At 39.4% G+C, this 27730-nt stretch overlaps 1 protein-coding gene across 2 annotated transcripts in view; it reads right to left on the reverse strand.

The window, feature by feature from the left end:
• FAM167A (family with sequence similarity 167 member A) overlaps positions 1-27043 on the reverse strand; it is a 37481-nt gene extending 10438 nt beyond the window's left edge. The window contains exon 1 of one of the 2 annotated variants that reach the window (XM_087717478.1): positions 26890-27043. The gene's annotated coding sequence lies outside the window, so the exon portion shown is untranslated. The remainder of the gene's footprint in view (positions 1-26889) is intronic. The other variant, XM_014057223.2, reaches the window with a different exon arrangement.
• Positions 27044-27730: the final 687 nt, after the last annotated feature.

The following is a 27730-nucleotide window of genomic DNA, read 5'->3' on the forward strand; positions in this document are numbered from 1 at the left end:
TTAAGAAGAAATGCAATGACGGGGTGTTACACAATTAATAACTCTGATTGTTATATTGTGCTTAACATGTTCTGAACTTTTTACCATTATTGTTTTCAATACAAGAGGAAGAGATTGGGGTAGTAAGGATGGAAAACCTGTGTCACTTCAAGAGGTGCCTTTAGGTAAAGATAAAGGTTCCCCTCACACATATGTGCTAATCGTTCCTGAATCTAGGGAGTGGTGCTCATCTCCATTTCAAAGCCAAAGAGCCAGCACTGTCCGAAGACGTCTCCATGGTCATGTGGCCAGCATGACTAAATGTCGAAGGCGCACAGAATGTTGTTACCTTCCCACCAAAGGTGGTCCCTATTTTTCTACTTGTCAAGAGCCAAGGTGGAGCAGTGGTTAAATGCAGCACTGCAGGCTACTGCTAGATCAGCAGTTCAGCGGTTCAAATCTCACCGGCTCAGGGTTGACTCAGCCTTCCATCCTTCCGAGGTGGGTAAAATGAGGATTGTTGGGGGCAATATGCTGACTCTCTGTAAACCGCTTAGAGAGGGCTGAAAGCCCTATGAAGCGGTATATAAGTCTACTGCTATTGCTATTGCTATGTTTACATGCTTTAAAACTGCTAGGTTAGCAGAAGCTGGGACAAGTAACAGGAGCTCACTCCGTTATGTGGCACTAGGGATTCGAACCATTGAACTGCCGACCTTTCTGATCAACAAGCTCAGCGTCATAGCCACTGAGCCACTGCGTCCCTAAATAAAGGATAAATAAATAAACATTATTTATAGATAAATAAGTAAAGGAGCTGCCTTTATGGAGGGTCAAATTAGGCGTCATACAAATAATGCATATATCAATGTCTGAGCATATTTTAAATTGAAAAGGAAATGTGGAGGTTGTGACAATCAGTGAAAGAGTACCCTAAAGCGAAAGGACTTACAGCTCACATACAGCTGTATTATCAGTCACATTTCAATCTACCAGATGTTGCTCTTTTGGGCAGTCACGATAAATAATAGTTGAGGGGTTCACTTCTGAAGTGTGAAGAAAGGATTACATACTGCCACTGTTCCCCACAATTTCTCCACTCAGACACAGCATCTTCTCTGGCTGCTTTTTAGTTACAACAAAAACACATTTGGAGCAGTGGTAGGATCCTAACAGTTTACTACTGGTTCGCTGAGAAGGCGTGTTGTGCATGCAGTATTCACTTCGTTCGTGCATGCGCAGTTGACTGAAAACTGTTCTGTGCATGCACAGAAACCTGCCGGCAACAGCAGAAGAGACTGGGGAACCAGTTCAGGAGCATGGCAGGCCTGGGTTGCTTCCAGTTCCAGCAACCCAGGCCACCATATCATTACCGGTTCAGCCAAACCGGTCCAAACCAGTAGGAACCCACCACTGATTTGGAGGCTATTTTCATATTTTAAAATATTCATACTTTAGCATTCCAGTCTTCACTCCAGAGAAAGTGTTAACCTTTACCTGGGATTACCCCGATTGTGGTTGATGTGAGCTTCCAAGTCTTCTTCAAACAACCAAACTTGGTCACAATAAATGATAAACTGCTAACTGAATAAGCGAAGTGAGTTTCTGCAGAGCTGTGTTCAAATTTCACTTGCAATATGGTTTATGCAACTCCTATTTATTACAAAGTCACCTAGTCCTGTACTTGAAGCCCCTTGTTCTAAAGTCCAATGTAAAGCAAAACCGGCTCTTTGTCCATTTGAGAACATGGAGAGAAAGGAGTCCTTGGACATCAAAGTACATGCACATTAACGAGTAATCAGAGTAATTGGGTCATTCTATCTGCTGAATGCTACCTGGGCCTCCTGTAATTTAAACACCAAATCTGTAATTATTTCAATTGAATCTTTTCACAGAAAGAATCACCATGAAGAATAAATATCTACTTTTTCATCCTCTTCATTATTTGCACAGATGATTTAAGTGAAATATTATAATTCTTTATTGCAACTTTTGGTTTTAGCACTACCAAGATGAATTACCTTTGTTCTTTTTAGACTATATATGGTAGCACAGCAAGTAGAGTTATCTTAATACACCAGGTATAGTCAATACAGAAATAAATATTTGCTTCCTTAAAGTGGCACAAAATGGTTGAATACCTGAAAAAAAAACCTAAGGTGTTTCCCCACATCCCCTAAGCATGTCCCAACAACCTCCCTTTTCTGTTAAATCCCCATGAAGTCTTCATCTCATCTCCAGACCATGGCTAAGCTAACAATAAATTGTTCTTAGCCAAATTGGTTTTAATGTTTTCCCTTTCATTCTGGTACCAGCCAAGAGCAACTGCAAAATGTATAAAATTCTCTTAGGAATTGTCACCCATTGTTTATGAAGGAAAGCGCGGGATTTAGCAGTGACTGGGGAAAGAATAAATAGAGAGCAGGGACTATCTGATCTGCAGCAAAATACCACTACATGGCAGTAAAGAGATACAGAAAAGTCTATTGTTCATCATCTATTGGTTATCCAACGTTTTGCACCCCAAATCTAGTAATCTGGATTACTAAAAAATGGCTAGAGGAATTTACACCTATAAACTCCATAAACTGAAAGAACTTCAATTCAATTATCTTTTTCCAGATTGTCTTGAAAAAGCTAGTTTATGATGTTTCCCCACTTTCCACCAAGCATGGGACCTTACATGCGCTGGCAACATGTTTTTTTTTCCTGAAAGTCCCTTTTAAATTGTCATCTCATCCCCAGGCCATGACTGAGATAAATGCAGGGAAAATATAGTAAATTTCATTATTCATTTATTTTTTTTGCCAACCCAAGGATGACCTCATCTTAAGAGTGGGAAAAAGCCCTAAGTCGTGAGAATCTGTTCCATCATTCCTTTCTTGTTGCATTTATAGGTTACGTTCCCTCTTGAGAAGCTCAAAGCAGCATACTTAATGTTCTCCATAGTGTTATTCTGTGTCAGGTAGCTTGGCTAAGGGATAAAACAAGGTGATTTGACATATGGATTTAATTATTCTAAAATATCAGACAATACTATCACCTAGAAACAGATGTGGGGCTTGATGTAATCTTTGTTCTGCCATTACATTTAAGAATAGAATAGAATAACAGAATTGGAAGATACCTTGGAGGTCTTCTAGTCCAACCTCCTACTTAGGCAGGAAACCCTACACCACTTCAGACAAATGAATATCCAAGATCTTATTAAAAATATCCAGTTTTGGAGCATTTGCAACTTCTGGAGTCAAGTTGTTTCACTGATTAATTGTTCTGTCAGGAAATTTCTCCTTACTTCTAAGTTGCTTCTCTCCTGGATTAGTTTCCACCCATTGCATCCTGCCCTCAGGTGCTTTGGAGAATAGCTTGACTCCCTTTTCTTTGTGGCAACCCGTGAGATATTGGAACACTGCTATCATGTCACCCCTAGTCTTCCTTTTCATTAAACTAGACATACCCAATTCCTGCAACTGTTCTTCATATGTTTTAGTCTCCAGTCCCCTAATCATCTTTGTTGCTCTTCTCTGCACTCTTTCTAGAGTCTCCACATCTTTTTTACATTGTGGCAACCAAAAGTGAATGTAGTATTCCAAGTGTGGCCTTACCATGGTATTATAAAATGGTATTAACACTTCACGTGATCTTGATTCTATCCCTAATTCCTCTCTTAGTCATTGGGGTTCATGCAATCCTGAACAAATTTTTGTAAAACTGAGTTTCATTTCTTCTGATAATAGAAAAACATATACTGTAGGTAAAAATCTGGTTGTCAGAACTAGCTAGGTTCACACAACCATTAAACCTGAATTAACAAAATAGAGAGAGACAGTTTGGTTTAGTGGTTAAGAGAACAGGCTAGAGGACTTCCTGTGGGCGTGGCCTGTTGCCGAGGAGGGCTCCACCGAGCTCCTCAGAGATCTGGTCTGTATATCTAAATAAGATCATAGATAGCACCCCTTTTTGGCTAAGAGAGGGGCAGGGAGGATAGCTCCGTAGGTTAGGGTCTATTCGTAAGCCACAGCCTTTTTCTTTTTTTGGCTGTGGAAGAGATTAGATCCAGCCGAAGCGGAGCCTTTATCTCCGGCCAGTTCTTCTCAGCTGCCTTTTTTTTTTTTGGCAGCCCCAGACAGGCTAGCCCCCCCCAGGACAAAACAAAGTTTTTTTCAAGCTAGAGTTGATACGGGAGGGTACCACCCCTGTGAGATTTATGCTTTTATTACTATCTTAAATACCAGCACCATTTGTCTTAAAGACTTCTTTGTTTAAATAGACTTTAAAATGGCGATTTCTCTCCGTGGATGATTACTGGATGTACTTAGCCGGGCTTATCTTCCTGCAGACCGCTCCTTAACAAAATAAACTCTTTTTCTTTGGAAATAGAGGGGAGCGAAGCACTGCTTACTTGTTTATCTATTATGGCACCCAGATCAAAGAAACGTCTTGCTACAAATGTGTCTAAAGAATTTAAACAATCTTTTTTGGAAACTCAGCCTTTGTCTCCTACGCCCTCTACTGGAGAAGTTTTAACACAGGAATATCTCTTTAAAATATTTAATGCCCTTAAGCAAGAACTTAAGGAATTTGTATTGCAACTTTATGAGGATCTAAAATCTAAAGTTAATCAAATGAAGGCGAATACGTTTGCAGCCGTGTCTGCCCTGTCAGATTACTCTGCTGAAATAGAGAACAGATTGGAAAGTCTGGAGAAGGCTAATTTTGATTTGACTACCAATATTCAAATTTTACAAGAAAAAATTAGAAATAACGAAGAACAGCTTATGACGCTAAATTTTGATAGGAGGGCATTTTCAATAAGAGTCAGAGGATTCCGTGAAAAGGAGCAAGAGAATTTGAAACAGACATTTGCTGAAGCCTTCAGCCATGCGCTGGGAAGCCCGGGACTTAACTTTGATTGGCAGATTCGGAAAATCTATCGCCAGAACTCTTTGATAGCGGAACAGCGACAGCTCCCGAGGGACATAATTATACATTTCTCTACAAAAGAATCTAGAAACGCGATTGTGCAAAAGTTCCATAATAACAGTCTCCGAGTTGATGACCAGGACGTGATTGTCTTCAAAGATATACCTCTCCAAATGTTGAGAGCAAGAAGGGACTACGCCTTTTTAACTAAAGAGCTTAGGAGTCAACAGATTCGATACAGATGGGAGGCCCCTGCCGGCATCACGGTTACATTTGAGAATCAAAGATTTCGTCTTAACTCTGTTTCGGAAGCTCAAGATTTTTATTGTAGGATTCTGAAGGCGGGACTTCCTGACGCGCTTGGAAGAGAGGAGAGACAAGCGGAAGGAGAAAGCAAACGGCTGGCCATGCGGCTGCAAGATGGAGGGGGTAGCCCCTCCTCCCTCGGAGAAGCAGAAGAACGCAGATCGAGAATTTAGATACTTCAAAAGACTTCCTAAAGTTGAGGACTGAATGGGGGTTTGAGACCTCTCTCCGGTAGAAAAAGTGGACTAATTTTTATCAGAAGGGAAAGCTGGGTGAAACTACTTTGAGCTAGATTCTAAAGTAACGTTAGCATAAATCTGATAGTGGTTAAAAGAATGCGGAATGATTTATGTTGTTTAAACTTTGTTAGATGGGACTATTTTAAAATAGAAGGTTAACTGACTCTTGCTGAAAGCATTATTTGAATATGATCCATGCTATTTAACTTTTATTTGAAGGGAAAGTTGGTTGTAATAGTTCTGAGTTATTTTTCAAATAAACGCTAGTATAAATTTGATAGTGGTAAATATTAGACAAGCAAGAGATGAGGGTAAAATGCATGTGGAATGAACTACGTTATTTGTGGTAAATATCAGACAAGCAAGGGATGAGGGCAAAATTTACGTTGTTTAAAGCTTATTAGAACAGGAAGCCGCTTGGGATTATCTTAAGATAACTGTAAAAAGAATGTGGAATGATTTATGTTGTTTAAACTTTGTTAGAAGCGACTACCTTAAAATAGAAGGTTAACTGAATCTTGCTGAAAGTATTATTGGAATATGTGGAATGATTCATGCTACAAATCGCTCTGAGTTATATTTTAAACAAATGGTAGTACTACGTTATTTGTGATAAATATTAGACAAGCAAGGGATGAGGGCAAAATTTACGTTGTTTAAAGCTTATTAGAACAGGAAGCCGCTTGGGATTATCTTAAGATAACTGTAAAAAGAATGTGGAATGATTTATGTTGTTTAAATTTTGTTAGAAGCGACTACCTTAAAATAGAAGGTTAACTGAATTTTGCTGAAAGTATTATTGGAATATGTGGAAGGATTCATGCTACAAATCGCTCTGAGTTATATTTTAAACAAATGGTAGTATAAATTTGATAGTGGTAAATATCAGACAAGTGGGGGATGAGGGTAAAATACATGTGGAATGAACTAAGTTATTTAAATTCTATTAGAAGGGGAAGTCGGTTGGAATTACAGAAATTGATTCCTGTGTAAAGTAATATCTGATCTACGCTGCTTAACTTTACTAAGAAGGGGAAATCGGGTTAGATTATTTTGAATTACTGTTTGAAAAAGGGGTAAAGAAAGATCATTTACGTTGTTTAAATTTTATTAGATGGGAAAGTTTGATTATTTGTTTGTAAAGTTATATTTGAATATATGGCATAAACTACGCTGCTTAAATCTTACTGGAAGGGATCATGAGGTTTAGGAAGGGAACGGGAGAGTCTACAGAAGGTCGGGGTAAATAGCAAAGAAGTAAGAGATGAGAATAAAATATAGATAGAATGATTTATACTATTTAAGCATAGATAAAGATGGGGGGCTGAGATCAACACAAAGAGTGGTTTCTTTTTTTTCTTTTTTCTCTTTTCTCTTTTCTTTTTTTCCTTTTTTTTCTTTCTCTGCTTTTCTTTTCTTTTTTTTTTTTTTTGATATATTACTTTTATTTTTTTAATCCATATGTATACAAGATATCTTAGATAGAAGGTAGTGCCAGGTGTGGACCCTGGGAAGTCGGGAGGATTAGGGATGGGGATGGTGGGGGGTGGGGTGGGGGGGTGTTAATATAGTTTTAATAAGAACAAGAATGTATTTATATACGGTGGTTCCTTTTTTTTTATTATTATTATTATTATTATTATTATTATTATTATTATTATTATTATTATTTTCCTTGGTTTACTTTACTTTTATCAGATCAAACAACACTCGAACAAAGGCATACACCAAGGAGGGAGGTAGAGGGAAGGAAGAGGGAGGAGTAAGGAAGGAGTAAGGGGAATGTAAGGAGTAAGGGGAATGTAAGGAGGGTGTCTGGGGAGTAAGGGGAGAAGGAAGGCTTGAGGGGAAAGGGAAGTAGGAGGGGAGTGTTAGAGGGAGAAAGGAAAGTTGGAGGGGGTAGATGGGGTGTATGGAGGACGCAAGGGTTAGGTGGGGTTGTGAATGATGAGTTGTGTTTCCTTTTTACTTGTTCGTTTTATTCCCTTTTTCTTTTTTTTTTTTCTTTTCTTATAGTAAATACCCTGTATATAAATGATTGCAAATGGGATGTGAAAATTGAATAAAATATATTTCCTGAAAGATAAAAAAAAAAAAAAAAAAAAAAAAAAAAGAGAACAGGCTAGAAACAGAGTCTGTGAATTCGAGTCTCACTTTAGACACAAAGTCAGTTGGGTGACTTTGAGTCAATCATTTTCTCTCAGCCCCAGGAAGGAGACAATGGCAAACCACTTATGCAAGACTTTGCCAGGAAAACTTCAGGGACCCGCCCAGGCAGTCTCTGAGAATTGAACATGATTGAACAGAAGGGGAAAAAATACAACTGCTAGTTTCACCTCACAAGCTCTGCCAAAAGAAATAAAGCTTATTGTTGTTTAAGACAATGGCCTAGTTACCACATGTTGAACAGCAAAGTACTCAACTGTTTTAACTTAATCTAGTGATGTGGGCAAATCCAGCCACAGGATGAGGTTGTAGCATTTAAAATGCAAGTAAGAGCTGGCACAATTTAATGATGATCTGTAAATATACAAATAGAAATGTAACCTGTCAAAATGTTCTTCTCCCCGATGGTTTTCCAGAATCTTTTCTCCATGCATGAACATGTTTCCAGACCCTTTTAAGTTATGCTCTTATGATTCCTAGAAGAACAAATGTTTCTTTGTCCTTTCAGATATTTGTAACCCACCCTAAGTGCCAGTGAACAGGAAATCTTTGAAGCTCCCCCTTAATAGCCGAGGTGGCGCAGTGATTAAATGCAGCACTGCAGGCTATTTCAGCTGACTGCAGTTCTGCAGTTTGGCTGTTCAAATCTCACCGGCTCAGGGTTGACTCAGCCTTCCATCCTTCCGAGGTGGGTAAAATGAGGACCCGGATTGTTGTTGGGGGCAATATGCTGACTCTGTAAACCGCTTAGAGAGGGCTGAAAGCCCTATGAAGCGGTATATAAGTCTAACTGCTATTGCTATTGCTATTGCTATTGCTAATAAAGATTTAGGCCATTCATTCCCTCAAAACCTCACAGGGTTGTTGTTGTTGTGGGGAAAAGAGGAGGGAGGAATATTAAATACTTTTGTTTATTTGAGTTATTTTTCAAAATAATAAAGGCAGGATTAAAAAAATAAAAAAACACTATAGTGCTGATATCAAGCCTTGACCGAAGGATGTTTGTCTCCATGGTTACAATGATCCTTTTGTCCTTACATTAGGAAGATCTGTTTAATCTAGGGGAATGAATCAACCAGCTCTACTAATAAAAATGGTTGTTCATGCAGAATGAGGAAATGTTCCTCTCATTCTCAATACAATACAATACAATAGCAGAGTTGGAAGGGACCTTGGAGGTCTTCTAGTCCACCCCCCCTGCCTAGGGACCTTGGAGGTCTTCTAGTCCAACCCCCTGCCTAGGCAGGAAACCCTACCATTTCAGACAAATGGCTATCCAATATCATCTTAAAGACTTCCAGTGTTGGGACATTCACAGCTTCTGGAGGCAAGTTGTTCCACTGATTAATTGTTCTAACTCTCATGAAATTCCTCCTCAGTTCTAAGTTGCTTCTCTCCTTGATCAGTTTCCACCCATTGCTTCTTGTTCTACCCTCAGGTGCCTTGGAAAATAGTTTGACTCCCTCTTCTTTGTGAGATATTGGAACACTGCTATCATGTCTCCCCTAGTCCTTCTTTCTATTAAACTAGACATACCCAGTTCCTGCAACCGTTCTTCATATGTTTTAGTCTCCAGTCCCCTAATCATCTTTGTTGCTCTTCTCTGCACTCTTTCTAGAGTCCCCAGATCTTTTCTACATCATGGTGACCAAAACTGAATGCAGTATTCCAAGTGTGGCCCTACCAAGGCATTATAAAGTGGTATTAACACTTCACCTGATCTTGATTCTATCCTTCTGTTTATGTAGCCTAGAACTGTGTTGGCTTTTTTGGCAGCTGCTGCACACTGCTGGCTCATATTTAAATGGTTGTCCACTAGGACTCCAAGATTCCTCTCACAGTTACTACTTTTGAGCAAGGTACCACCTATACTGTACCTGTGCATTTCGTTTTTCTTACCTAAATGTAGAACCTTACTCTTTTCACCATTGAATTTCATTTTATTAGATAGTGTCCAATATTCAAGTTTGTCAAGATCCTTCTGTATCTTAAGCCTACTTTCTGGAGTGTTGGCTATTCCTGCCAGCTTGGTGTCATCTGCAAATTTGATGAGTTCCACATTAATTCCCTCATCCACATCATTGATGAAGATGTTGAAGAGTACTGGGCCTAAAACAGAGCCTTGGGGTATTCCATTGCATACTTCCCTCCATGTAGATGCAGTTCCATTGAGGACTACATGTTGAGTGCGGTTGGTCAGCCAGTTATGAATCCATCTGGTGGTGATGCTGTCCAACCCACATTCTTCTACTTTATCTAGTAGTAGGTTATGGTCTACCTTATCAAATGCCTTACTGAAGTCCAAGTAAACTATATCTATGGCATTCTTCTGGTCCACTAATTTTGTCACTTTGTCAAAGAAGAACTGTGTTGGCTTTTTTGGCAGCTGCTGCATGATCTGTTTTTGACAAACCCATATTGGCTTTTGGCTATTAGTTTTTTTTACTTCTCCTTCATTTATTCTCTGAAATAGTGGTAAATGAGACCTATCCAGCCTTGCACTGATTTTTTTAGGAACATATGAAGACAGCTGGAATTCTCTGCAAGAAATCCAGAGAGACATTCATATATTAACTGTAGCTAGAATTGTATTTACGCAATATTGGAAAGGGCAAGAGATTCCTACTGAAAAGAAGGTGATTAGGAAAATATTAGAATGTGCAGAAATGAATAGACTAACATTGGCAATTAAGTAGAAAGAACAATCTGATTATTATATAATATAGGAGGTGTTTTACCAAAGGTTAGAGAATAAAAAAGGACATTGTAAATAAAAGAAGAAGATAAAAAGAATAGAAAATGTATTAAGATAGAGATTAGAATAAAATGATAATTGTTAGCATGACTATGATGAATATAACTATAATCAATGTTATTATTGTGCCATATTTCCTGAAAATAAGACAGGGTGCTATTTTCTTTTGACCTCCGAAAAAAGCGCTTGTCCTTATTTTCGAGCAGTTCTTATTATTTTTGAGGTGCAGGAGGCGGCAAGCGTGGTCATCTCATGACTGCTGCTGTGTTGCAATATTTTTGGGGAGGGCTTATTGTCCAGGGAGGTCTTATTTTGGGGGAAACAGCATATATATATATATATATATATATATATATATATATATATATATATATATATATATATATATATATATATATATATATATATATATATATATATATATATATATATATATATATACTTAAAGTCACAACCCCTGGTATGCCCAAATGTGGGAGGAAGGTCACACTTCCACTCTCTGTCATTAGGCTCGTCACAAGAGTCCATCCAGACAGAAACCCAATATTTTTACTGTTGCCTTTGTTATATTTTGTGTTTATATTTGTGCTGATAAATAAATAAAGGAAGACTAGTATAGATCTATTTCAAGCTATTTAGCTCTCATCAGCTAGCCATAGGTTCGAATCCCAGTAAGGATATGGCTAGCTGATGAGAGCTAAATAGCTTGAAATAGATCTATACTAGTCTTCCTTTATTTATTTATCAGCACAAATATAAACACATATATATATGTGTTTCACGGGTGTAGGTATATGCTGGTCTTTTCCTGTGTAAGATTGGGATTATCTTGGCAATCCCAATCTTTCACGGGAAAGGACCTGAATTATTTATTTATATTTATATATATATATATATAGTGTCACAACCCCTGGTAAGCCCCAATTATGGGAGGCAGCTAACTGCTTCCATCATCTGTCAATCGGCTCGTCACAAGAGTCCATCACGACAGAAACCCAATATTTTTACTGTTGCCTGTTATATTTGTGTTTTTAAACACACACACACACACACACACACACACACACACACACACACACACACACACACACACACACACACACACACACACACACACACACACACACACACACACACACATATATATATATATATATATATATATATATATAATATATATATATATATATAATGAAGATATACTAGAAGATATGTTAAGAAGGAAGGAGATGCCCATTCACAGAATGTTTCCCCTTTGTAAATGTATTCACGATAAACTGGTGAAGTTATTCCCTGCTATGCTTTCTAGTTCTCCAAGTGGTGGTTGTTGATGATGATGGTGATTTAAAACAATGCTCCCTAATCTTCCTTTGGGGAAGTAGGTTGACATACTTCTAAAGAAAGACTTGCCATGTTTCTTTTCAAAGAATGTTTCTGGGGCCCAGAGGTATTTCTCTAAATCAGGATACTAGAAGCTTGGATTTGCAGAACGTCTGCTTCTTATTTAGTCATTCATTCGGTAATTAAGGAACCTTTAAAAAATATAATGCCTAGCAGGGTAAGGAATCTTTCAAGCACCAAGAAAAAGATGCTGCGGGCATTACTGGGTAAGCTAATTGGTTGACAGTTTGAGGGCACCTGACATGCTGATTTGTGGAAATTAAACTGCTTTAGCTAAAGCATTTCTTAAAATCGTACTATCATCTATTTGCTTTGCTGTGGCATTTTCAATCTGTATTTGGGAATGTAACAAAATAATTATACGTTATAAATTTACCAGACATTTGGCAAAAGGAGGGCATGTCCTCTTTTTTTGTCCTCTGTCCAGCAGGCATAGTCTTAAAATCAAACACTGTCAGTCTTTTCAAGTATCTCTTACTATGCAGCTTTTCTCCATGGTGCAGTTCTTTCCTAATGTGCTAACTGAAAGTTAACAAGCTTCATTCTGTGACCTTAATTAGTTGATTAGAGCCCTCCTGACAAAGCCTTACTCAGTTACACAGAGAAAGCTTTTGCCTCCTAACCGGCTCTAGCACATTCCTGCAATTGAAAAACCAGTCTTTCTGATGCTGGGAAAAGTAATTGTACATTTATATAGACGTCAATACATTCTTCTGCAGGTTTTCCCTGGAACTTTTGTTGTAAGACAGTTAAACAATGTCCCCCTTTCCAGCCCCCACCATTTATCTTTCTTTCTAATTGTTGTTTACCCTTTCTGATGCCTGGTAGCTTTAAGTCCAAGGGCTACTAGCATTCAAAAGGATAAAGTGATAGATTCTGAGACTGATCATTTCATTATAAAGTTTTCAATGTTTCTCCCTTTTAAACATTCACTTATAGATGCAGTACAGGCAGCCCTCCTTAATTGGGTCTGGCAATTCCATTCCTAAGTGATGTGGTCATCAAGAAAAACATCACATGACCATGACAGACTTACAACCTCACTTCTGCTGTCATTGTTAAGCGAGATATCAGATGACCGGAACGTGTAATTGTACTGCTCCCTTCTCCATTGACTCTGTTTACCAAAAGTCGACTGTAAACCATGCAAATAGTGACCTGGTAGTGACAAGGTTTAGGACCTGGCTACCTGAGAGACCGCCTCCTGCCATTTACCTCCCAGAGACCAATAAGATCACACAGATTAGGCCTCCTCCGGATTCCATCTGCCAGTCAATGTCGGCTGGCGACTTCCTGGGGGAGCACCTTCTCTGTAGTTGCTCCGGCCCTATGGAACGATCTCCCCGTGGAGATCCGAACCCTTACTACTCTTCTGACCTTCCGCAAAGCAATTAAGACCTGGCTGTTCTGGCAGGCCTTTTAATGTTTGTTTTTTAATTTTTATATGTCCCCCCCCCCCCAGTTTTTTATCTGTAAGCCGCCCAAAGTCTCTAGGGAGTGGGCAGCATACAAATCCTAATAAAACCTAAAACCTAAACAAGGACTGGAATGGTTGAATAATGTGAGGACCAGTCATAAAGTTACTTTTTCAGTGCTGTTATTAAACAGGGCAGTCATTAAGCGAGGACAACCTGTTGTGCATGGAGAAAGTTAAAACTACAATACGTTTTGCTGATAGCTTCCTATGTGAAAGGAAGTTTTGTGTCTAAATAAATAATCTTTTGACCCTGACTCTATCTGCCTGCCTATAAAAAGGATTTTATCCTTTAACTTTATTGAATGAATACATTTTTAATGTGGTCTGAACCTGAGTATTATATGTCAGTGTTAGTGGAAGAAACTATTTCTAGCTTTTTTTTTTTCCAATAAAGCATAAAAAGAATTTTGTTGGATGACCCTAAAAGCTTTTTTATACTCTGTTTTCCAGAAAGGTGCCCTACTAAGGACCTCAAGCCAAGCATAAAAACCATGCTCATGTTCAGAACCTATTCAGAGCCAGGTTGCCCCTGATTTCAAAGATATGGACACAGATTAACAGAGTTGGAAAGGACTTTGTAGGTCATCTAGTCCAACCCCCTGCCCAAGCAGACCCTACACCATTTTTGATAGATGGCAGTTCAGTCTCTTCTTAAAAGCTTCCAGTGATAAAGCTCTCATAAGCTGTTCCATTGGTTGATTGTTCTCATTGTCAGAAAATTTCTCCTTATTTCCAGGTTGAATCTCTCCTTGTTCAGTTTCCATCCATTATTCCTTCTCTGGCCTTTGGGTGCCTTGGAAAATAGCTTCACTCCCTCCGCTCTGTGGCAGCCCCTCAAATATTGGAACACTGCTATCATGTCTCCCCTGATCCTTCTCTTCACTAGACTAGCTATGCCCAGTTCCTGCAACCGTTCATCATATGTTTTAGCCTCCAGTACCCTAATCACCTTGGTTGCTCTTCTCTACACTTTTTCTAGAGTCTCAACATCTTTTTTATAGTATGGTGTCCGAAACTGGGTACAGTATTCTAGGTGTGGTCTTACTAAAGCTTTATAGAGTGGTATTATTATCTCATTTGATCTTGATTGTATCCCTCTATTAATTGGCTTTTTTGGCTGCCGCCGCACACTGCTGACTCATATTTTGGCCTCAAAAGCTTTCTTATTTCATTTTCCAGAAAGATGAGTACTAAGGATCTCAAGCCAAGCATAAAAGCCATGTTCATGTTCAGAGCTATTCAGAGTCAGGTTGCCCCTGATTTCAAAAAGCAGTCACAATTAAGGTTAGCATTTCTGAAAATGAAATGTAGACTTGTACCATCACAGTGCATGCAAAACATAGGAGATCCTGAAATGTGCACAATTAAAAAAGCACCCTTTGTTATTTTTGAAAAGGGTAAAGGTTTTGGTACTTTTTTATCATGTATTTTGGACTTCAGGTTTCTGTGATGTGGAATATTTGTAATGATCTTTTAATGACAGGTAATTAAAGCATGGGTCAATTTATTCTTGTGCCTTCTGTTTTTTAGATTTAATGTTCTACACGATTCTCAAGGTCGATTGATTCAGAGTACATAAATGATGTAAATAAATAAACACGCGGCTAAACAGGATCTAGAAAATGCAATCTACCTTCCACCCTCTCCTACAAAGCAGAATGAAGGGTAATATTATATGTAAATTATGTGGATACAATTCTTAACTGTCTCTCTATAGAAGCCTGAGATCACCTGAGATTTTAATGGCTTTGTTCCATGTAACATTTTCCAGAGCATCTGTTGATTTTGTTTATAAAATTACCCTAGCGAGCCACTTGGGTGTGTACTTAAGCAAGAAGCATTCCTTAATGACTTGAAGGATCTCTTCTTACATAACGAGCTATCTACGCAAAGTTAAAAAGGAAAAGCATCTACTCACCAGGAAACGTTCAGAGAAATACACTTATAAAGGGCAGACATTTACAAGGTGCGGTTGTCTCAGTTGTTGATGAGAAGTTCATAATGGAATTTCTTGCTGGCAGATCTCAGTCTGGCAGATCTTACAATGTTCTCTGGCTAAAAAAGGACAAAAAATAGTGGCTGGCATAGTCCCAAGCTCCGTGGCAATAATTTCTTTCCCCACCCTAGAGAAATCTTCCCCCTTAAGGGAGTTGATTAGAATTTCTGAAGTATAACCATGCTCTAAGCCAGTGGTTCCCAAACTTGGCAACTTTAAGACTTGTGAGTATGAGTATGAGTATGAGTAGTTTATTTATATGCCGCCCTTTTCCCTGGGGGGACTCAGGGCGGCTTACAATTCTGCTCTGCTGGCTGGAGAATTCTGGGAGTTGAAGTCCACCAGTCTTAAAGTTGCCAAGCTTGGGAACCACTGCTCTAAGCCTAAGCATTGCCATATGGAATGTGTTTACATTTTTTCTAGATCTTATGGGTACCAGTAGCTCTCGGCTTATGACCACAATTGAGCCCAAAATTTCTGTTACTAAGAGAGAGATGCATTCTCCCCATTTTACGACCTTTCTTGCCACCATTAAGTGAACCACTGCTGTTGTTAAATTAGTAACTCGGTTGTTAAGTGAATCTGGCTTCCTCATTGACTTTGCATGTCAGAAGGTTGCAAAAGTTGATCTGAAGTACATTGCAACCATCATAAATATGAGTCAGTTGCCAAGCATCTGAATTTTGATCATGTGACCATAGGGATGCTGCAACAGTCGTAAGTGTGAAACATGATCTAAGTCACTTTCCCCAGTGCTGTTGTAACTTTGAACGGTCAACAAAGGAAGTGTTGTCAGTTCAGGATTACTTGTTGTTAGTTGCGAAGTTGTGTCTGACCCATCGCGACCCCATGGAAAACGTTCCTCCAGACCTTCCTCTCCTCTACCATCCTCTGGAGTCCATTTAAGCTCACGCCTATTGCTTCGGTGACTGCATCCAGCCACCTCATTCTCTGTCCTCCCCTTCTTCTTTTGCCCTCAATCTTCCCCAGCAATAGGCTCTTCTCCAGTGAGTCCTTCCTTCTCATTAGGTGGCCGAAGTGTTTGAGTTTCATCTTCAGGATCTGGCCTTCTAAAGAGCAGTCAGGGTTGATCTCCTCTAGCACTGACCAGTTTGATCGCCTCGCAGGAGTCTTCTCCAGCACCATAGTTCAAAGGCCTCCATTCTTTGGTGCTTAGCCTTTCTTATGGTCCAACTTTCACAGCCATACATTGCAACTGGAAAAACCATAGCCTTTTGCTTGCATTGGTCTTAGCTTTTTAGTATGCTGTCTAGATTTGCCATAGCTTTTCTCCCCAGGAGCAAACGTCTTTTAATTTCTTGGCTATAGTCCCCATCTGAAGTGATGTTGGAGCCCAGGAAAATAAAATCTGTTACTACCTCCATTTCTTCTCCATCTATTTTCCAGGGGTTGAAAGGGCCAGATGCCATGATTTTAGTTTTCTTAATGTTGAGTTTCAAGCCAACTTTTGCACTCTCCTTCTTAACCCGCATCAAGAGGCTCTTTAGTTCCTCTTCACTTTCTGCCATTAGAGGATTACTTATACAATGAGATATTATCCAAAAGGAATGACGTGGATTGCTAAATTCTGTAAAATGTAATATTTTATCTGTATGCTTGCACACGTCATGGATGACAAGAATAGATAGGAGGAATGACATCTAGGTAATCAGGTTATTATTTTTATTTGTTTGTTTGTTTAAATGTATTAGCTGCCCAACCTCAAAAGATCACACACCCAACTCCAAAACTACTCTTTTTCGCTTACAATGATAAACCAATCTAAAGGAAAAAAATGCCACTAATCAGAGAGAAAAATACTAAAAGAGAGCAAAGCAAAACCAAAAAAGGGCTCCATGACCCATCTGTCCCCAAGGCCTTCAACAATTTCCTGAAGAACATTGGGGCAAGAGGAGACAATATTCCAGAAGGCAGGAATTGCAACAGGTTTGCTATTTGCATTTTCAGCATTCTATTTTTATCATTCATATTGCTCTCTTATTATTGTCTGCTTCCTTTTTGTTTGTTTTCTGGGTCTGTCTTATGTTGGGAATTTTTCCACAGGAAAAGAAAAGCAGGATATAATCCAAGGAAATAAGGCAATGCCTCCCCCCCCCCACCCACCCACCCGCTTGCCTGGGAAAGCACTGATTGATAGATTAAGAATAAGAAGATTTGACCTGGGTTGAGAAAGTTGACTGAGACTTAATCTAGTATTGATTTGATTAAATAAGTACAAACCCATATTTCAGATACATCTTTCATGAAACACTGAACTCTTTCTTACTTTCCTTGTTTGTTTGCTGAGAAAGAATGACTTTAGTCCAATGCTTCTTAATATGGGATTTCGATTCCCAGAATTCCCCAGCCCCAGCATGGTGTTTTGACTATGTTGTTGATAACAAAACTACAGCTGAGAGGCCATCTATTGGGTGACTTTACAGTTATCAATATTGCTTTAGAGATTAGAGGGGAAAGGAGAAGTATTGTGAAATCTCAAGAGCTGGTTATGGGCCAAGAGGTTGTTCTCTCTCTCCTTCACTCTGCAATATTCTGTAAACAAAAGGAGATACCCTATAAAACAAGAGTGGGAGATGGTGTTTTTTTAAAACAAGGATTTTTGTAGCATGGAAAATGCATCTGGATCAAATTTCCCTTTTCCAAAATAATTTCCTGTTTCTTAAAAATACTAATAAAGAAACATATATAACACTGAGGCTGCACATCCCAATCTAGTGACCATATACGTTTTGAGCTACAAGTTACATTACATGATAACTGCCAGTGTTATCTGGGAGAAGATTGATTTAGTGTCTATGTTCAATCATCATTTACCAAGACCAACATCACCTTTACATGGGTCCTGCCTGGGATTACTGGCCCCTTTCCAATGCTGCTATGAGTCACTCTTTTATTGTAGACAGCTTGGTCTAGTGATTAAAGGGTTGGCTTAGAAATCAGAAGTCAGTGAGTCCTACACCTCCCTTAGGCATGAAAATCGACTGGGCTACTTCCTTCTCTCAGTCCAACTCCCTTAACAGAGTTGTGTAGAAAACAGGAGATGAGTATTCAGTATGTTCACCACCTTGAGTTGAAAGAAATGCATGCATGCATGCATGCATGCATGTATATCACTGGTGAAATTCAGCTGGTTCTATGCAGTTCGGGCAAACCGGTAGCAGTTTGCATCCCGATTTTGATGCTCTGTGCATGCGCGGAAGGTCTTGCACATGCACAGAAGTGGCGCGTGCATTCAAATTTGTGAACCAGTAGTGAAGGTAAGTTGATTTCACCCCTAATGTATATACAGGTAGTCCCTGGCCTACAACTATTTATTTAGCAAGTATTCAAAATTATAACTGCACTGGGGTGGGGGGCGGAAAGTGCCTGGAGCCCCACTTGAACACCATTGGCATTGACAAAATCACCATCAGTCAATTATAAAAGGCAGCTTTACTTAGGAACATCTTACATCGTGTGACAGCATGTTTAGCCCCATCAAACAACATCTGCCCATCCCACGTCCTTAGAAAGAACTTGGTGGATGGATAAAAATGCCAAATCCATCTTAAATATCTGGTTGACTGGGTGGCCAGTCACATTACAATATGAAATAAAATATATAAGAAATAAGATTAAAAACAAAATCTGTAGCTCCTCCAAACTGTGCCATGACTCTACCATTTAAAATTTCCCATCATGTCTTAACAAGCGCATTGTGAGAAATACCTGAAACTATTTGAAAATATGCTAACGCTGCGTAATTCTGCTTGAGACACCTACGAGAACAGAGATGGGTTAGCTATTCAGTAGCTAATGGCTGTGCTTAACATTGAGGGCTGCAAGAATGAAAACAGGCCAGGTCACATCGCAGGCATGTGGCACAGATGGCTGATGGGAGGTATTGGGAATCTTTGCTTTTTATGTCTGATGTGCTAGTTACTGCTACGCTAAAATACTCATGTGTCTTCTACCACAGATGATGGAGGGAAAAGACATCTTTCTCTCTGGGGATCATCTTTGTAACCCCTTGGCTGCCATATCTCAGGAACTTCTGATTTCTCTGCTGCTGGAAGAGGACTATTAGATTTAAAAAAAACTATTTTGAGAAAAAGGAAGCTGAGACCCCATGCAGCAAGTCCACAAGCGATGTTAGAAGGAACAGCTGTTTTTCCCCCTCTACTGCTTGGCTGCCAATTTTAAGTCAATCAAAACACACACATTTTCATATATTCATTTTGTATGCACATAGTGTAGAAATAGTTTATAGAGCATCAGTGAAGACAAAGATTCCTCTTCTGAATCTTCAATTCAAAGTTTATCCAAGGCGAAAGTTATAAAGAAAGATAAGGAAGGTGGAGCAAAAGTACACCAAGAGAAAAGAAGAATGCAGTTTATTTGCTCATACCAACGAGTTTCTACAGGGAAAGAGGTCTTAAGGGACTAAGTCAAATACCTCCCAAATACTGGAATTTTGAGATGTTTGAAGTAGCAGAGAGAGGTACATAAGTATCCTGGGAGGAACTCCAATTGCGGCCGAGTGCCACTTTCTCTACCCTACAAAAGGAAGTAAATACATAGATGCAAAGATTGGGAGCAGAGTGGCTTGTAATGCAATGATATCAAATCTCTCTCTCCACAGGTGTGCGCACACACACACACACACACACACGCACACACACACACACACACGTTTATTCAAAAGAACTAATGCAGCAAAATTGCTAGCTAGTTTACTTGTTAGAAACCTTAAATGCAATATTTCAAAGGAAGCATCCAGTTTTTAATATGAAATTTCATTTTAAAGTTAATATTGCATACTGTTTGAGTTCTGTTAAAACAATTTTGTTTCATATGCTGCCACTTAATATTATCAGATGGAAAACATGCAAACCCTACTGCATGTCACATACCCTACAATTATGTTTGGGTGATGTCCTAATGCCATAAACCAAATCTCAGAGTCAAATGTTGTGTAAAGGTAAACCCTCCCCAAAACAGTTCCCAGATAGTGAGATGTGTTTGCCTTTTACACTTAAAAATAACAAAATGTTTCAGTACAAATTTTGGATCAGATACCCTGCTGGTAACTTGCACTATTTATATATTTATTTCCCACCTTTATGATTTTTAGAAATAATTCAATATGGCAAACATATCTCATATACTCCTTCCTCCTCCTATTTTCCCCAAAACAGCAACCTTCCGAAGTGGGTTGGGTTGAGAAAGAGTGATTGGGCCAAGGTCACCCATGCAGCTTTCATGCCTCAGGAGGGTCTGGGATTCAGCCGAACTGCACCTATTCGGGAGAACCGGTTGTTAACTTTCTAAGCAGTTTGGAGAACCGGTTGTTGGAAGAAATCTTATTTTGTTTTTTCCACTTTACAGGCTAATCCTGTACAGAAGGCAGGAAGGAAACATTCTGGTGTTGTTTCTAGCCTAATCTTTATTGCCCAACTTACAGAAACTGCCTCTCCAGTTAATCCTTATTACATTGTAACAGCTAAGGGAAAGCACCCATTGACCTGAGTGATGTTGAGTTGGCCATGCCCACATGGTCACATGGTCACCAAGCCACACCAACCCAGCTGGTCATTAGGGCAGAGAACCAGTTGTTAAATTATTTGAATCCCACCACTGAACTAGTTCTCACAGTTTCCTGGTTTCTAGACCAACACCTTAACCGTAAGAGATACTGTATGATGAAATATACTACAGGGATAAGCCATCAATCTTTTTTTTATGTTAATACAATATCTAAGAATGTTTCACATCACCGTACAAATTCTAAGCACAGTTGCATAAAAATAAACAGATGTGTTACTACATATGAATCAATAATCTATTGCTAAAAAATCAAACTTGAAATAAAAAAATGTCCCCAGTATTTGGTGGTGAATAGTTAGACAATTTGTGTTGAATATTTGCAACAAAGCTATCAATGGGAGAAGGAGAAATTCATTTCATTACAATGAAGTCAAGGCCAAATAGTAGAGCTTCTGCATTTTATGGATAATAGCTGAAAAATTGATGAATGGCTTTTTTTTTCTGCCCAAAGCTTTGTACTGAAACATCTATAAACTCCTTCTCACAGAAATGGATATATGGACAAAAGCTCACAAGCTCACTAAGGAGTACATAAATATAGAAACTTATTCCACTAAATAGTAAATGTGTGCACATTTTAACTATGCTTACTGTGGGGAAATCTAACCTGGTTTTTACTTTTTTTTTAGCCTGCAGACAGTCATTGATTTTTAAATTTACTCATACATGCATGGTTTATGGTCCAAAATTGCTATTACCCCCCCCCCTCCCTTTAAACTCAGCAACTTTGTCTGGTGGAAAAAGCACTGAAGCTGATGAAATTCACATCCAGTTCTTCACTGTCACATAGCTTATTGAGGGACAATGGAGTGACAGAGTCCATCTCTTATCTGTCCGCCCCGTGCCAACTCAGCGAAGCAATAGAAGTGATGTGCCAGTGCCTGGAGGCTGTTAGGGTCTGGATGGGAGTAAATAAGTTGGCACTCAATCCAGACAAGACCGAGTGGCTACTGATGTTCCCTCCCAAAGATTGGCCAAATATTCCATCTCTCAGGCTGGGGGGTGAAATTATACGCCCCTCAGAGAGGGTTCGCAATTTGGGAGTCCTCCTGGATCCTCAGCTGACTTTTGAACACCATTTGTCAGCTGTGACCAGGGGGACCTTTGCCCAGGTTCGCCTGGTGCACCAATTGCGACCCTACCTGGATCAGGAGGCCCTTCAGACAGTCACTCACGCCCTTGTGACCTCAAGACTGGATTATTGTAATGCGCTCTACATGGGGCTGCCCTTGAAGAGTGTTCGAAGACTCCAGCTGGTCCAGAACGCAGCCACGCGAGCAATTGTGGGTGCATCCAGGTACACCCACATTACACCTATCCTCCACGAGCTGCACTGGTTACCCATTAGTCTCCGGATCCGCTTCAAGGCGCTGGTCGTTACCTATAAAGCCCTTCATGGCATCGGACCTGGGTACCTGAGAGACCGCCTCCTGCCAATCACCTCCCATAGACCGATTCGATCACACAGGTTAGGTCTCCTCTGGATTCCATCTGCCAGCCAATGTCGGCTGGCGACTCCCCAGGGGAGAGCCTTCTCTGTTGCAGCGCCAGCCCTCTGGAACGATCTCCCCATGGAGATCCAGACCCTTACTACCCTCCCGGCCTTCCGCAAAGCTGTTAAGTCCTGGCTGCTCCAGCAGGCCGGGGGGCTCTCGAAATATCCAGCCCCCCAGAGATTGTGACTGTTGTATATTTTAATGTTGTTTGTGTATTATTCTCCCTCCCTTGTTTTATTGTAAGCCGCCCGGAGTCCTTCGGGAGTGGGCGGCATACAAATCAATAAAACTATAAACTATAAACTATCTCTCACTTTGGTTCAGGAAGATGTGGTTGTTCTGAGGAAACAGTGGGGGTGGGGTACAAAGGGAGGGTTAAACACCACAACAGTCTCTGAACTGTGTTAAAGGAAAGATGGGCTACAAATACAAATACAGCTGCTATTACTATTCATAAGTCACAACTATTCATAAGAGTCAGTTTGGTCTACTGGTTAAGGCAGCAGTATAGAAGAAGGAGAATACTGTATGAGTTCTAGTTCCACCTCAGGTGTGAAAACTGGATGGTGACTTTGGGGGCAATCACACTCTCTCAGCCCAACCACCTCTCAAGATTGCTGTTGTGGGAAAAACAGGAGGGAGAAATATTATATCAGACATGTTTGCTGTCTTGAGTTATTTCTGAAAATAATAAATGTGGGGAATAAATATATAAGTAATGCATCATAGGCTACAGTGGGGTATGCAGTTAGAAATTTGTTAACTTTAAAAATGCAAAAAGATTGTGTTGTTTTTGGTGTAAAAGGCAAATCTACCTCACCCGGTTTGAGGGAGGGGGATACAGTTACACAACATTTGGTTTTATGGCTTCAGGACATCATCCAAACACAGCCATGGTACATCATGAAGGGCACAGAGCTGTTTCCTTTATTTCATCCAGTCTTCTTCTATCCAGAACATTTAGCTATATTTTCCAAGGTAACATGAAATTCATGGAAAGTTTCTCAGGATCCCCCAATAAAACCTTAACTACTTTGAAAGATCAATTCCACCTTTAGTGATCTTCCCTGATTGCTCCAGAGAAGTATTGGGTCATGAAGAACACATGAAGCTGCCTTATAGTGAGTGAGACCCTTGCACAGTATTCCCTGTTGTATATTGTGACTCAACAGCATCCCAGCCAGAAACTTTTCCAAGAAGTATAATTTTTGATTACAGATACTGAAATTGACAATCTTCTTTGGACAAAGCAATAGCTGTATCATCAATTCATCCAATAAAAGATATTGAAGAGGAGATGGAGAAGGATAATACATATAAAATGCTTCTCACTGTATATACTCATGGATAAGCATATCCACAGGTAACCTGAACCCAAATTGGGGCATTTATTTTGGAACCTAAAATTCTTGGCTTCTCTGTGAATATATATGGTAATTTAAATGAATACTTCTGAAAGTACTTTATGGTGATTCAGATTGTTCGTTCATCTATTTCAGTTAGTAGGGGTTTTTCTGTGGTCTTTCCAATTAGTAATTATTTGATATCATGGATTGATGAGACCTTAGATGGTTTAGTACTCACTCTAGGATTGCCTCCTCTACAGTGGTGCCTTCAGGTGTGTTAGAATTATATGTTCTAAGTTCCAAGACACTGGTGAGCACAAAAAGGGATCCTTGAAACATTCTTCAAAAGTTTTTGCAAGTATGCATGGCTGAATAATAAACAAATCTAAGAATAAAAGATTATTCACAGGGAGAACAATTAGTATCCTATAAAAAAGATCAGGAGCTGCCATGAAACTACAGACTCAGATTTGTTGTTTATCCAACATCTTCTTAAAAACGTTCAGTGTTGGAGCATTCACAACTTCTGGTGGCAAGTTGTTCCACGGATTAATTGCTGCTCTCCTTGCTTCTCTCCTTGCTTCTCTCCTTTCCACCCATTGCTTCTTGTCCTGCCCACAGGTGCTTTGGAGAATAGCTTCATTCCCTCTTCTTTGTGGCAGCCTTTGAGATATTGGAACACTGATATCATGTCTCCCCTTGCCTCCCCTAGTTTTCATTAAGCTAGACATACCCAGTTCCTGCAACTGTTCTTCATATGTTTTAGCCTCCAGTCCCCTAATCATCTTTGTGGCTCTTCTCTGCACTCTTTCCAGAGTCTCCACATCTTTTTTGCATCGTAGCGACCAAAACTAGATGCAGTATTCCAAATGTGGCCTTACCATGGTATTATAAAATGGTATTAACACTTCACGTGATCTTGATTCTATCCCTCTGTTTATGCAGCCTAGAACTGTATTGGCTTTTTTGGCAGCTGCTGCACATTGCTGGCTCATACTTAAGTGATTGTCCACTGGAACTCCAAGATCCCTCTCACAGTTACTACTATTGAGCAAGGTATCCCCTATACTGTACCTGTGCATTTTGTTTTTCTATCCTAAATGTAGAACCTTACTTTTTTCACCATTAAATTTTGTTTTGTTAGATAGTGCCCAATGCCCTACTACATCTTGTCATAAAACGTATTCATGATTTCAGCTGACCATTTGGGTACAGGAACAGAGTGATTGAGAATAGGCTACAAGATTCTCTCAGATTCCCAGTGGACACAGACCATATTGTGAAAAACAGAGTACCTCTCCCTTTTCAAAATATCATTTAGCTAGAGAATGTTTACTTTTATGAATGCACACATATTAAAGACAAGATGTTTGCACCATCCTCACCAACAACAACAACAAAGCTTTGATTTAGTACTTCTCTCCAAATACTGTAGTCAACCAATTATTATTTTTTTTACAATTGACTAACTTTGATTAATCATGCAACACATTTTTAAAAAGTACAATAAGTACATTAGAGACAAAGCAAGCAAAATCTGATCACATTGCCATTGGGCCAGTTTACGTCATATAGTTGTTACCATAAAACCTCTGCTCCATTTCATCTCATTTTTCTGCTTTCTTTCTTGTCCATCAGGGGAGGACAAGGGGAGGGAGGTTTAAAACCAGACCAATTTTCTATTATGCTGAGATTACAATCATCTGTTGCTATTGAAGTTCCTTTCCTGAGCCATTCTTGTTATTTTTATAGCAGGAAGTGCATGCAAACAAGTGAAGATGGCTGTGGAGTCTTTCTCCCATGTAATAAAATAGTGCAAATGGATGAGAACTTAAATATTTCAAGAAAAGCCTTTACAAAATGAGATGAAGTCTACTACCTAACAAAATGGTGAGTTTACACCAGGGATGGAACTGTCCTCAAATATTTCTTACTATCCCATTCAACCATTCAATATGCATAATGTATATCAAAACCCTCCCTGTCTTAATAATAATCATCTCTCATACACCTGCAGTTACAGGTTTGTTATTCCAGAGTTGTTCCTGGATTTCATGGCAGGAGCACAGACTCAAGAAGCTTTCAGGAGATGCTTTTATTTGCCATTTCAGAATAAATGTTTCTGTTGGGGATTCCTCTTATGTTTTTCATCATCTCATTTCTATTTTGATTTGCACACCCACACACCAGCAATGTACTTCAGAGAGCAGTTGTAGAAATAAAGTAAAGGAAGAGTTCCCATTCTCACGCCATCTTGGAAATAAAGGTGGGGTATAAATGCAAAGAAAGGGAGAGAGAAAGGCAGAGCGAGAAGAACTGTAGAATGCCTTTTCAATGTGAGTGCTATGAGCCATCCATAGAGATACCTCTGAAATATACATCAGTAAGTTGAATTATGAGTTCCTCATATAGTAACATTTGTGGCTCAAGGGATGAAGAGCCCCCCTCCCCCATAAAATCAGCCTGACACCCATTAAAAGCATCTCTTTTTCCCAAAAGACACTCCTTAATTGAAATATCCTAGAGCTGAATAGTATCTAATCTTATCTCATTGTCCCTTGTCCTTTTAATCATCTTTATAATAGCACTCAGTTTTCAATCAAAAAAAAAATCTTAGTTCACCCCACACTCTTTCAAGCTTTTGGGGGGACTCAAAAGTGCTATTGTGCTTCTCACAAATATCCTTTGCCCCTGCCTTACTCTCTGGGCAATGATGAATGTTTCTATTTACTAGAAGATGTTTTCAGCATTCTCTCCCTTTAATATGGTTTGCATTCCATTTTCAACAATTTATTATTGTTGGTCATATATTTTTATTTTGGGTTTCATGCTATCCAAATAATGTTATTTATTGGAAAACTAATAATATAACACAAAAATAGATACAGATAGGAGAAAAGAAACCCTGTCTAAGATAGAGATCTCTCCACCCTAATTTGTGGAAATGCAATGTGTGCTATTAAATGGAACTTTCAGAGCTGTCCTTAAAATTGCAGCTTTGCTATAATAAAACATGGTGATTTGCCCACCTCAACATGCTGCAGAAATGCCAAAATCTCCACCTGGGGAAGAAGAAAAGTGTGCATGACTCTGTGTGTGAATGCTCTTGGACTCAATACTAGCAGCTTTCATAGAAAGCTCTTGATTTGCCACTTTCTTTGTGAATGGGTCAATGGGATAAAAATAAAAGGAACTCACCAGGTTTTCTTGGGCAGGGAGGGTTTTCCCTCCATTAAAATCTGAGAGTTGTGTCTTCATATCTTGGTCTGCATCTTGTTCTTTTTCCAACAGGAATCTCTGCCCAGCTGCAGCTGTGGTCCTATTTTACCTCCTCGTCTTCCTCTCCACCTTCACAATCTGTGTCTGCCTCAGCTTTGAAAAATGTGTGTGGATTTTTTTTTTCAAAGGGACCTCTCTCTCCCCCTTCATGTGTGTATATGTGATTGCGTCAAGCTGGTTGCTTAGATACCACAGTACTATTCCAGTTTCAGGCTTTTCACTCTAGAATTACTGTCTGTCTCTTCTCTCATTCATGCCAGTCAGTTAGCCCTGGATGCTACCTCCCACTAAGACATCACCCTGAAAAGACCTGAAAAAGAAGATGCTTTGAACAAGGCTGGGTCCTAAATCCTGCCAGATTTCATTTTGATTCCCACAAATGAAATTTAAGGTGTCAAAAGGCGGAAAAAGTTCTCCCTGGACAGTCTGCATACCTCCAGCGCTATTTGAATAAATACAGTAGACTCTGTCACATTTGAATTTCCATGTCAAAGTTTAGTTCAATTCTGCCCCGACCATACGCAAGAATTATTTGGTTTCTGGATGCTGTATTTACATTCATTTAATCTGCAATGCCATAGCTGTTCTTTTAAGAGTTTTGAAACTGGGATAGTATTTGTGTTTTGGGTTAAAGATATGCCCCAAAAAATATGTGCAAATGTTTTCAACAAGCTAACGTATAAGTTATCAATCACGTTTTGCATGAAAGAATAGGCAGTTCCCTAACTGGCATTTAATGTATGGAGTATTTCAGGTGGGG

The sequence above is a fragment of the Thamnophis sirtalis genome, unplaced genomic scaffold, assembly GCF_051295495.1.
Source record: "Thamnophis sirtalis isolate CommonGarterSnake01/CBP01778 unplaced genomic scaffold, rThaSir2_p1.2 scaffold_6, whole genome shotgun sequence".
Classification (NCBI taxonomy): domain Eukaryota; kingdom Metazoa; phylum Chordata; class Lepidosauria; order Squamata; family Natricidae; genus Thamnophis; species Thamnophis sirtalis.